The sequence below is a fragment of the Nannospalax galili genome, unplaced genomic scaffold (assembly GCF_000622305.1).
Source record: "Nannospalax galili isolate Female #2095 unplaced genomic scaffold, S.galili_v1.0 scaffold443, whole genome shotgun sequence".
NCBI classification, from domain to species: domain Eukaryota; kingdom Metazoa; phylum Chordata; class Mammalia; order Rodentia; family Spalacidae; genus Nannospalax; species Nannospalax galili.
Genome location: NW_008352479.1, coordinates 4,365,976 through 4,378,215, shown reverse-complemented (window position 1 = coordinate 4,378,215; position 12,240 = coordinate 4,365,976). Strand labels below are relative to the sequence as shown.

Sequence of the window (12,240 nt, the reverse complement as noted above, 5' to 3'; positions counted from 1 at the left end):
AATGGAGGTAATGAAGATTATATCTGGAAGGCAGGAGATTCCTTAGGGTGACTTTTGGTGTTACCATGTCCTATGATTAAGGTCAATGGGAAACTGCAACAACCCAATCCAGACAGGATAACAAATGGCCCAGACCCTTCAGGAATGAAAGTATGGGTCACTTCTCCAGGTAAAGAGCCAAGACCTGCAGAGGTGCTTGCTGATGGTGGAGGAAATACAGAATGGGTCGTGGAGGAAGGTAGTTACAAATACCAAGTTAGGCCACGTGACCAGTTGCAGAAACGTGGATTGTAATTGACAGAGTATTTTTGTCCTATTTGGTTAAGAATAGGCTTGTCCATGTACACACATATGTTAAGCAGATACTTGTTATTCTTTTTTGAATGTGTAATTGAGATATGTTAAGTGGTTAAGTGTTGTGAACCTATATGATTTTATTGGGTTATGAGACACTAAAGGACTAAGCATTCCTTGAAGACCTTATCACCTACTCTAAGATATATAATGCATTGGTCATTGTATTATGGGATAGTTATATCATGTTAGGTGAAATTATGACCTCAACATTGTTTTCATTTGAAAATTAAGCATGACATAGATGTTATTGTGTGTCAAGTTGACAAGGGGTGGACTTGTGATGGCTAATCCTGGGTGTCAACTTGATTGGATCTGGGATTAACTGAAATGAAAGGGATCTTCCTGATTGGATCATCTAAAGCTGGAAGACACACCCTAAATGTGGCCGTTACCTTCTGATGGTAGCCGGTATAAAAGACCAAGGCAGAGGAGAACGCCAGGCTTCTTGCTGCTTGCCTTCTCTCTTGCTGGTGAGTTCATCTTGCTGCTGTAGACTGAAGACTAGCTGATCTTTTGACCTTCCGTGCCAGATTGGGACTACTGAGACATCCAGCCTTGTGGACTGAGCGACTACAGATTCTCAGCCTCTCCAGTGTGGTGTGGCCATTGTTGGATTACTCGGACTCTATCCTGTGAGCTAAGGTGATAAATCTCTATACATATACATATATATTCATTCTACCGGTTCTGTTTCTTTAGAGAACCCTGACTAATACAGATTGATAACAAAGTGATAAATCAAGGCATTGTCAAAATACACTGGTGGTCTAATACCAGGTAGGCAGGTTATAACAAAGCTGGGAAAGCTCTTTTATAGGTCTCAAGTGCTTTCTGATGACTAGCTTTGGGGTTGGTGGATACTGGTGGTCTGTTACATACATCCCACAGGGATTCTCAGTATAGTTCACAAGGATGTGAACTCAGTGTTGAGCAATGAGGGCTAAAGATAGCCCAAGGTAATTTGGTTCTGGATCGACATTCTTAAGTTCTAACCAATTAGCCTTGTAGAACCTTTAACACAGGAGTGAGTGGCAGTTCACACTTGTTACTGAGAGGCTGAGGCAGGAGAATCTTAAGTTTAAATAAACAACGTAGTGAGACCCTGTCTCAGAAAAGTAGAGGGCGTTTAGGAAGGGAGGGTGGGGTGAAGATCAGTTGTAGAGTCCTCTGACTAACATGTGAGGCCCTGGGTTTGGCTTGCAGATCTAATACATTTTTTGAGGTTTTGACACATTCTGTCTCTATGGCTTCCTTTGCCTCCCAAGCTGCCGTAACACTCTGAGGGAAAATGAACCAGTTCTGATTGGGGTTGAAGCAGCCCGGGGATAGAAGCAGACCTTGGATGGAGATGAGAACAGTCCAGGGTGAGTGGGCCTTACAAGGCCTGTCTTCTGCACCATCTGGCCACCCCCTGTTTTGTGGGTGACACTGAGGGTGCAAAGGATGGAGACTCAGTTCTTGGGAAAGCTCTTTCTGAGCTTCACACCTGTGCTCCTGGTGTCCTTACTCTCTTCCAGATTCTAGCCCAAGTCCCCAGGTCAGATGTCCATGAAAGGTGGTCCAGAGTTTGTTTCTAGGTGGTACAGAGTTTGTTTGAAGGTCCAAGTGGGGTCCCAGGTGTCATGAGGATCCTCTAGCAGGGCAAGGGGGCACCAAGAGCGGCAGGAACAGCCTAAGCCAAATGTGGTGAGATTCGGAAAAGCAAAATGAACCGCTGAGTTACAGTGGGGTCAGAAATGAAGCTGGGAATGAAGTGCTTCCGGGAAGCCATGGAGGAGCTACAGTGGCTTGGGCTACTTTGGTCCTAGGAAGTCACAGTGTCTTTGAGCAGGGGTGATTCTGGAGGGAAGGTGGGCGGGTGGGTGCTGTGGTACAGATGGGCCAGGTGATGGACTCAGTTGGTTATGGTTTCAATCTGAAATGCTCCCCACTGGGCTCATGATTTTTAAAAAAAATATGTGTATGAGTGTATTGCCTGCAGGAATGCAAATGCAGTGTTTTGTAATGCCTGCAGAGGTCAGAAGAGGGCATCAGGTCCCCTAGAACTGGAGTTAAGGATGGGTGTTGGGCAACATGTGGGTGCTGGAATCAAATCCCAGTCCTCTGCAAGAGCCACCAGTGCTTTCAACCACTGAGTCATGGCTGAGGCCCACAGGGTCATGTTTGGAGTGCTTGCCTACAACTGATGGGACTAATTAGAAGGCTGTAACTGGAGGAAGCTAGGGGCCAGCCTTTGAAGGTTAAAGCCTGCCCAGTTCTGATACCCTCTTTGTAACCTAGTCTGCTTGTCCAGTTCTCATACCCTCTTTGTAACCTGGTCTGCCTTGACACGAGGTGCCCGTGCCACAAACTCCTTGCTGCCTTCCCAGATAGACGGACTAGAAACCCTCTCAAATCATGGACCCAAAATAAGTCTTTCTGTTTTTCTGTCAGATTTTAGCCATGGGGTAACTAAGAGGTCCACAGCTGAGATGGTGCAGGTATTTGGTCTGAGCAGGCTGGGGCAATGGGAGGGAAGCCAGGTAAGGTTAGCATGGAGACCCAGAGCCAGCCGTGTGGAATGGGATGGCAGGGTGGGGTGGCAGTCATCTCAGCCTCTTTCACCATGCTGTTCTTGAACAAGCCTTCCTGCACCTCCTTTGATGAAGGCTCTGGCCAAGGAAGGTATCGTAGGGGATGGAATCTGGCCTGCATTCTGCTATCTGCTGCTACTTGCAGCTGTCTGCTGTCACTGTGTGGTGTTGCCAGAAGCTGAGGGTTACAAAGGCTGCCAAGGATCAGCACTGAACTTCTCCTATCTGGATAGAGCCAAAGGACCCTGGTCAGCTGATTAATAGCACACTCAGCAGCTCAACCTCATAGTCCCCATTCCCATTGGTCCCTGGTATCAGTGGGGTGCAAGAATGACCTGTGTACATAGAATCAAGAAAACATTTTAGAGGTGGGTCACATCTTTCTTATTCCTTCCTTCCTCTTCAGCTGCCTAAGCACCTGGGACTATAGGCAAGTGTAGGTTAACTAACAAGCATGCAGGAGGCATGCTCAAACTTGTCTATTAGCCCATGAAGGCAGTAAGGGCTTTGGAGAGCTGATGGGTCTGATGTCTTGGGTCTCAATTGGAAGCAACTGTGTTTTTCAACGTATCAACACAGGATAACAACAGTGCTCTAAAGGAATTAAGAAATAAGTTTATGCAGGAATAAAAGGCCAAAAGTAAATGCAGGGCTCCCATACCTTAATATTTGGGTCACAACCATTTGGACCTTGATCCTTAATGTCCTATGATGCTTTACATAAATGGCCAGACTCAAAAGAAATGCTGCAGAATTTAATATTTAAGATAATGAGAAATCTATCTGTCCCTTCAGAATATAGGCCCACACAGGAGTCTACAATAAGAAATAAGTTCCATTTCAACTATTATAAAGGAATTCTAAATCCAGCAAAGACAGCTCAGTGGGAAAAGGCTCTTGCTGCTAAGCCTGACAACCTGAGTTTGATCCTTAGGACCAACATGGTGGAAGGGGAGAATTGACACCTGCTAAGTTGTTCTGTGACCTCTACATGCCTGTATGGCATGTGCACCTACACTCATAAATAAAAATGAATATTCCACATTAAAAAGAAAAGAAGGGCTGGCCAGTGAGACGGCCCAGCTGGTAAGGGTGTTTTCTGTTAAGCCTGATGTCCTGAGTCTTTCCCCAGAATCCATGTAGTGGAAGGAGAAAACTGACTCTCTCAAGTTATCTACTGGCAGGCAGTGGCATGTCCGTACACACGCACACACACTAGATGTTAAACAAGAGACTGGCTAGATATAGCAGGTAGAAGGTCCTGAGTTCAATCATCAGCAATACCCTCGACCCCCAAAGGAGTGCATTTTTAGCTACTGGAAGGCAGAGAAACTTCACTTGGCCTGCAGTTAATAGGTAAGCAGTGAGAAACTCTCAGAGAGCAGGTGAGTTGTAGACAAGGCCAAACCCTGACATGCTGTGGGCAACCAGGTTTCCTGCAAGAGGTGGAGTTCATAGTGAGGCATGGACCACTGGAAGTTGACTGCAAGGCCAGACCATGCCAGGGCTGTGCACTCTGGGGTTGAGCCTGGGGCAGGTCTGTCCTTGAGGTCATGGCATGACTCTGCACTGGCCAACAGTGTGGTGCTGAAAAGCACAGGACCACACCTTCCTCCTGCAGTGTGCCCTATGCTCTTCCTACTAAGAAAGCCTGTCATGGCACCCATAGCACAGGAAAGCTGCCGTGAGGAGTATGTCTATTTTATTGCAGAGCACATAGTGGAGAGCTGATTGGGAGCCCTCCATTGGGACAATGTATGGGTAATTGCTACACAGGGCACACATTTTCCTGTATCCTGAAACCTTCAGCTGAGGGGAAAAGAAAATCTCAAGGCACTGAAAAGCACACTGGCTAATGAGAAAGGTTAGCTAGGTAGAACTGGACTCTGTGGAGACTGGCTCAGGGGATGTGAGTGAATGGGAGATAGTTCAGGTGGCACACGCACACACATAGTCCTAAATAAATAAATAAATGCAATAATAAAAAACGTTGAAGAGGGGCGGAGAGATGGCTCAGCAGTTAAGAGCACTAGCTGCTCTTGCAAAGGACCTGTGTTCAGTTCCCAGAATCTACATGGTGGCTAACAACCATCTATAACTCCAGTTTCAGGGGTCTAATGCCCTGTTCTGGCCTGTGTGTGCACTCCATATATGCAGTGCACACACACACACACACACACACACACACACACATACATATATATATGCATGCAGAGAACACTTATATACAAAAAATAAAAGTTTATCTTTTAAAAAAGACCAAAAAAATAAAAAGTTCAACTGGGCCGGGTGTGGTGGAACATGTCTTTAATCCCAGCATTAGGAAGGCAGAGGCAGGGGGATCTCTGTGAATTCAAGTCTAGCCTGGTCTACACAGTGAATTCAAGGCCAGCTGGGGCTACAGAGAGACCGTTTCAAAAAGATTAAAAAAAAAGTTCAACTGGGGCTGGAGAGACAATAAATAAAATATTCAACTATTATGCCAAAAATGCCAGAATTTAAAACTTCCATGTTTTAAATGAAAATAATCATGTTCTTATAGACGACCATTTGATTATAGTTATATAATGCCAACTGAAGAATATTTATCAGAGAATTTTAAGACTCAAATATTTAATGGCTAGAAAGTGTTAGCAGCAGGTAAATGTTACTTTTTTTTTCTGTCTTTTTTGAGACAGGGTCTCCTTGTAGCCCCAGCTGTCCTGGAACTCACTATGTAGACCAGGCTGGCCTTGAACTCACAAAGATCTGCCTGCCTCTGCCTCCCAAGTGCTGGGATTAAAGACATGTGCCACCAAGCCTGGATTAAATGTTACATTTTTGTTGCTGTTATTTAAAGAAAACATACAACAAATGTGTGTGTGATATTTTATGCGTATGAGTGTATTGCCTGCATTTATGTAAGTGCACCTATGTTATGCAATACCCAAAGAAATCAGAAGAGGGCATTGGATCCCCTGGAACTGGAGATACAGAAGCTGTCATGTTGGAACTGAACCCAGGTACTCTGCAAGAACAGCCAGTACTATTAAACACTGAGCCATCTCTCCAGACCCAGTTGAACTTTTTTTTTTTTGGGGGGGGGTCTTTCTGAAACAAGATCCAGAACAAAGACAGATATACACTTTAACTATACTGTTCATGTTTCTTCTTTTAAAATACACACTTGATCAGGGATGAAGGTCAGTGGTGGCGTGCATGCCTAGCACATGTAAGGTCCTAAGTTCTATCCTCAGCACTGCAAACAAAAAATAAAACAAACCAACAATCCCAAATATACACTATCTTAAGGCCCTGCCAATGTTAACCTGAGTTGTCTGTCAAACCTTTACTTCTAACAAGCTTATTCTAAGTCATTGCCTAAGAACTGCCAGCCCATTTGCCCAGTCAGCTTTATGCATTGCAAAAAGTTTAATTTAATCATAGCAAACCTGTTACTAGGTTTCTAGAGATGAAATAATTCTGGAGAATGTCAAGATTGTCCTAAGCCTTTAACTTCTGTTTATTGCAAGGCTCCCCTGGCTGCATTAGCTTTTCACCCTGGACAGTCACACACAGGAGGGCAGAATAACTATGTAGCAAGAATGTAAATCATTTGGGGGCACTCAAAGGCAGGAAAGTAAAAGAGCCATAGCCAAGGGTTGGAGAGGATGAGTCCTGATGAGGAACTTGAAGATTGCCTTATGGATTCTAGCCCCACAGAATTGATTTCACCTTTCATTTTAATCTTGGGTTTCAGTACCCCATGACCTCAAAGCTAACTCCCTCATCTCTCTACCTAAGTCCTTTTACTACCCACACCTTATTACTTTAGAATCTTTGGCCACAGAGTTCCCAGAATGCCTACTCCCTTAGGTAGGTTCCTTTGCAACACTGGATGTCCATTCCTTTTCACCCAACCAGTGTCTAGTTAAACTCTCAACTCATCAACTCCATAATAAAATAGGGTCAGCAGAAAAGATACATCATTATTCTTATTTCCTAGAGTATTTTCCTCAATAGCCTCATAAGGAAAAATAAAGGTTACAAAATGCTTTGAGGATTAAGGGGGTGGGGTAGTTGTCAGGAGCTGCAAGGCAGCTTGTATTGGCTTCGAGTGTAGTACCACCCTGGATATATCTCCCACTGTGCTATGAGCAACTGGACACAGGCTTGCCATCTTTGGCCCACCAAAGGAACTGTGGAGAAATGAGGCACCTGAGTGCTGTCTGGGGGTGGGGTGGGAGTGGGCTGAAAGTATCTGTGTGCAGTGTGTGTGCGTGTGTATGCATGTGCAGAATGGCAGGGGAAAATTCTTTTTTGGTCTTTTTGAGACAGGGTCTCCCTGTAGCTCCAGCTGCCTGGAACTCACTCTGTAGACCAGGCTGGCCTTGAACTCACAGAGGATTCACCTGCCTCTGCCTCCTGAGTGCTGGGATTAAAGGCGTGTGTCACCATGCCCAGCATCATTTTTTGATGTGGGTGTTGCTGGGCCCTAGGCATGCCAGGAGATGAGGCAAGAAGCAAATTAGCGTGAACACAGCAGAGAGCTCAAATGTCCATGTGCACACATGCGTATTTGTTTATGGGCATGCTTGTGGAGGCAAGGTCAATCTCAAGTGTTGTTCCTCAGGCACTGTCCACCTTGTTTTTTGGTCATGGGACTCACAGCTAGGTGAAGCTGGTTGGCCAGTGAGCCCTAGGAATTTTCTTGTCACCTTTTCCCAGTGCTAGAATTACAAGGCATGTATGCCATCACACCTGGTTTTCTTCATGTGTGTGCTGGAGCTTGCACTGTAAGGTCCATACGGCAAGCACTGTACTGATTGAGCTATCTCCTCAAACCCCTTGAGGTGTGTTTTCTTGACAGATGCTGCAACTTAAATCATTCTCAGAGATACACATAAAGTAACATTTGATGATAAAGTAAGGAATACTGGCAGAATTAATTGTTTGAATTAGTGAAGGAGGAAAGAGAAATCCAAATTTCTTCACTGGAAGTTGGTAAGAAATAGCTCATCCTTGAAAAAGCTAAGTCAACAGCTCCAAGTACACAGCTTTAGTCCCAGTACTCAGAAGGCAGAAGCAGGCAAATCTCTGTGAGTTTGAGGCCAACCTGGTCTACATATCATGTTCCAGGTCAGCCAGGGCTACACAGTGAGGCCCTATCTCAAAAAACAAAAACAAAAGAAGCTAAGTCAAGGAATAAACCTTAGTTTCCATCTCAATTTATCAATTCATTGCTTACTGAACCCATTCCAGGGGCCACTGTCTAATGCAACTGCACATATCCTTTACTGGTTCCTTAGGACTCCTTCTGGGAAGAGGGGATTGCTGTTTTGGTAAGGTAATTCCAAAAGTATATTCTAGAACATTTGTTTGGGGTTGGGGTACAGCTCAGGTTTAGAGCCAGCATTGAAAAAATAGGTTTATGTGAATTTACACACCCAACAATAAATCATGAAGATGCATTCTTATCACTTATAGATATTATCAATTAAAAAAAGATAAGAAGGGGGTAAAAATAGTACCTGATTATTTCAGCTTGCATCTGATGCTGAGGCTGAACATTTTTATTGGGTATTTATAAGATTATCTTCCTGAATTGTCCATTTACTACCCATTTTGTAAAGGAGATACTCTGTGTTTTCTTTTTGATATATAAAATGCTTAACATTTTAACACTCTTTTTTTTATCATGTTTTCTTTCATTTATAATTTAACTTTTCTTATCTCCTATTCTTCCTAATAAGTACTTCACAGTAGTGTAGCAAGTTCCAAGTCAGGTGGGAGACCCTGCCTCAAAAAAATAAAAAAAGATTTACAGAAGTGTTTTGAACAGAGTCTTAGTTGCTCACATGAATATTCTATTCTTTTTTAATTTTTAAAAATAATTTATTATTTTTTTATGTGTGTATTGTATGTATTGCCTGCATGGAGGTAAGTGCCCGTGTTGTCCAATATCCATGGAGGACAGAAGAGGCTGTCAGATCCCCTGCAACTGGAGTTACGGACAGTTGTTAGCTGCCATGTGGGTGCTGGGATTTGAACCCGGATCTTCTGCAAGAACAGCCAGTGCTCTTAACTGCTGAGCCATCTCTCTGGTCCCCTGTTCTTTTTTTATTCCTGCCCAATACCATAATATGATATAGTTTAAGAACCTGAGAAACAAACTGAAATTAGCTTAATAAATAACAGGCCCTTCTCCATATAGATACAGACTGGACCATAGAGCTTACCTCCTTAAAGGTCTCAGGTGGCAATATCTCTGTATATGCATGGCAACTTCCAAGCATTCATTAATTGCCTAACATTTAAGCACAGACGTGAACAAGAGAAATCTGAAATAAAATTCACTACCCTTTATGTTATTATCTGCAAATGAATTACATAGGTACTAACCTAGTAAATATACACAAAATATACATGTATGTGAAGGTGGGTTTGAGTTTCTTTTCTGTTGCTGTGATAAAAATGCCATAGAAAAATCCATTTAAGGGAGAATATTTTGGTTCATAGTTCCAGGGGCAGAATACAGTCCATCATGGTGGGGAAGACACAAGTAGCAGTCAGGCGGCTCCACCTCTTAAAGGTTCTAGGACCTTCCCAATCAGTACCACTAGCCAAGGATGATGTGTTCAAACACATGAGGCCTTTTTTTGGGGATCATTTTCACATTCCAACCACAACAGGGTATTCATAGAAAGGTTTAGCTGAGGAAGGAAGATGCATTCTGAGTGTGTAGCGCTACACCATGGGCCAAGGTGCCAATCTAGCTCAAGAAGTAGCTCTCTATGCTCACATATAATCAAATTTCAGTATTTAATTACCGGATCTGTATGTCAGTATATACAATTACCTGTTTTTGTAACATTAGGGAATGGACCCAGGGCTTTGTGCATGGAGCAAGTCTTCTACCACTGAGCCACACTCAGATGTTCACTTTTTTATATAAGAAAGTCAGCCATGGCCAGGCATGGTGGTGCACGTCTTTAATCTCAGCATTCAGGAGGCAGAGGCAGGAGGATCTCTGTGAGTTTGAGGCCAGCCTGGTCTACATAGTGAGTTCCAGGACAGCTAGGACTATTTAGTGAGGCCCTGCCTGAAAAAACAAAAACCAAAATGCTTCTATACATAAAAGAGATATTCAGGTAATAATTCTGATATCTACTCAACTAATTTCATAAGGTATTTCCTTTGTAAAAAATTACAAAACATATGGTTTTTATTTTCTATATAAAAATTATGAGACAACTACTTTTTACCAACCCAAAAGCTAAGAATATCATCGTATAGCATTTTATGAGCATTCATAAGACCTATTGCAGAAATTTACCCACTTTGCTTCAACCTGCCTTTCTCATCAGTTCTTAACTGATGACTTTCTAGGCTCTGTAAGTAAAAGTTCATGCAACCAACTTCCACATTAGAACTTGTTATAAAGGGCAAACTAAACCCATCTTCCCAGTCCATGGTCACTCATACTTGGTGCAGAATATCAACTTTCTATTATTATTACCTTTGAGGACAGATCTGTTTCGCACTGACACCCTTAAGTTCTTATTACAAACTTTTCTTTTTAAAACTATTTTTTATGTGTATGAGCGTTTTGCCTGCATCTTATGTAAGAGCACCTGTGTTGTGCAATGTCCCCTTAGGAGAGAAGAGGGTGTCAAAGCCCCTGGAACTGGAGCTACCAACAGTTGTTAGCTGCCATGTGTGTGCTGGGAACCAACCCCAACTCCTCTGCAAGAGCAGCCAGTGCTCTTAACGGTTGAGCCATTTCTCCAGTCCTAAAACCTTTCCTTAAGTGCCAAGCTTGCTTCACACTGCCTTGTTCTGGATTATTTTCTGCAGCATAAATCATAACTAGAGGTCCCAAGATTAATTTCTGGCCCTTTGGCACAGTTTGTATTTGAAAGTGATTCATTTTAATTAAGTTCACTTCACCCCAACCTTTTAAATGGTTTTCCTTAGCAAGGAAGGTTTAGAAAAGTTTGTTTCCTCCAGGGCTAAAACGTAGCAGTTTTTGTTTTTCGGTTGTGTACGTAGTGTAGGGGAAAAGGAAACAAAAGAAGCTCCTTTCCAAGTCAGACTGGAAGGCGGCCAAGGAGAACTAGCCGCCCTGGAGCGTCCCCGACTGGTCTCCAGCTCCAAGAGGGCCTACCGGGGCACTCCGGGCCTTGGCCGAGCCAGACCCCACCTGCTCCATATCCTGCAAGGCCGAGCTAGCAGGACCCCAGCGCACGGGCCCCGCCGGCCGAATGGGAAGCCCCGGGTTCAGCCCCCGGCGCCGGGAGCTTGGGGCCCGTGGCGGCCTGTCGGTGCCCGGCGTCCCTGCAGCCTCACTCTAGCAGACCGGCCTGGTCGCAGGGCGCGATCTCATTGGCTGCGGCGGCCGGGCCTTGCTCTAGAGCGCTTGCGCAGCGGGACTGAGCAGCTGCCCCCGCCGGGCCGTCCGCGCTCCGTGGCCTCGCTCCCCGCCCGTTTCGAAGCCCTGACTGTCCGCGTCCTTACCCCGCGCCCTGCGGTGCTCCCAGGCAGAGCTTCAGGAGGCGCAGGCCGGCACTCAGCGACGCGCCGACCAGGTCTGAGGGAGGCAGGCGACGATTGGCGGGCAGGTGGGAGGATCCGCGCTGAGGTAACGGACCCGACGGCGTGGGACAGGCGCGCGCACGCGCAGAGTCCTGGAAAGGCGGGGCTGCGTCCTGAGTGCCCCTGACCACAACTGCTGGTTGTGCAGCTATGTAGCCTTAGTCTCCTTCATAAGTTAGAAGGATCCCTTTCCTCTGGCTTGCATTTTCCTCTTGACTTTGGCTCGTGCATAATCTGGCCGCACCTAATTTATTTGAGATAGGGGTTCCACTGTAGCCCACGCTGGCCTTGAACTCCTGGCAATTCTGCTTCAGTCTCCAGAGTGCTTGGATTACAGGAGTGAGCCACCACGCCCACTACCAGGCTATTTTAAATGTGAAGCAGTCACCGTCAGCATGAGCTTTTTACTGTTTTATTGCACGCCTGTAACTTTGGGCTCCACAACCTGCCAAGGATGGGATTTCGCAAAGACAAGGAGAACCTGTTGCCGAGTCTGCGCCGTCCATTCCATCTTTGCTGAAAGCTTGCGTCCTTCTGTCTCGGCCCTCCCTGAAGGACCCTTGCCATCCGATGTGCGGGGGCCTCGGTCTCTCCAGCTTTCCCGGTTTTTTTCTGAGGCTTAACTTTCCTACACCTGTGAGACTATGGACTTCTTCCAAGGATGCTACTTTCACCTGTTTTGAGAAATCACTTCCTTGGTCCCTCCTCACAACTTCGTTGATTTCCTTATTCAGAG

The 12,240-nt window shown here is 45.0% G+C and overlaps 1 protein-coding gene across 3 annotated transcripts in view; it reads right to left on the bottom strand.

Moving 5' to 3' along the window:
• The window catches only part of Tcaim (T cell activation inhibitor, mitochondrial), a 135,072-nt gene extending 123,519 nt beyond the window's left edge, over window positions 1–11,553 (bottom strand). For 2 of the 3 annotated variants that reach the window (XM_008849489.3, XM_029554280.1), the window contains exon 1: window positions 11,427–11,553. The gene's annotated coding sequence lies outside the window, so the exon portion shown is untranslated. The remainder of the gene's footprint in view (window positions 1–11,426) is intronic. The other variant, XM_029554275.1, reaches the window with a different exon arrangement.
• Window positions 11,554–12,240: the final 687 nt, after the last annotated feature.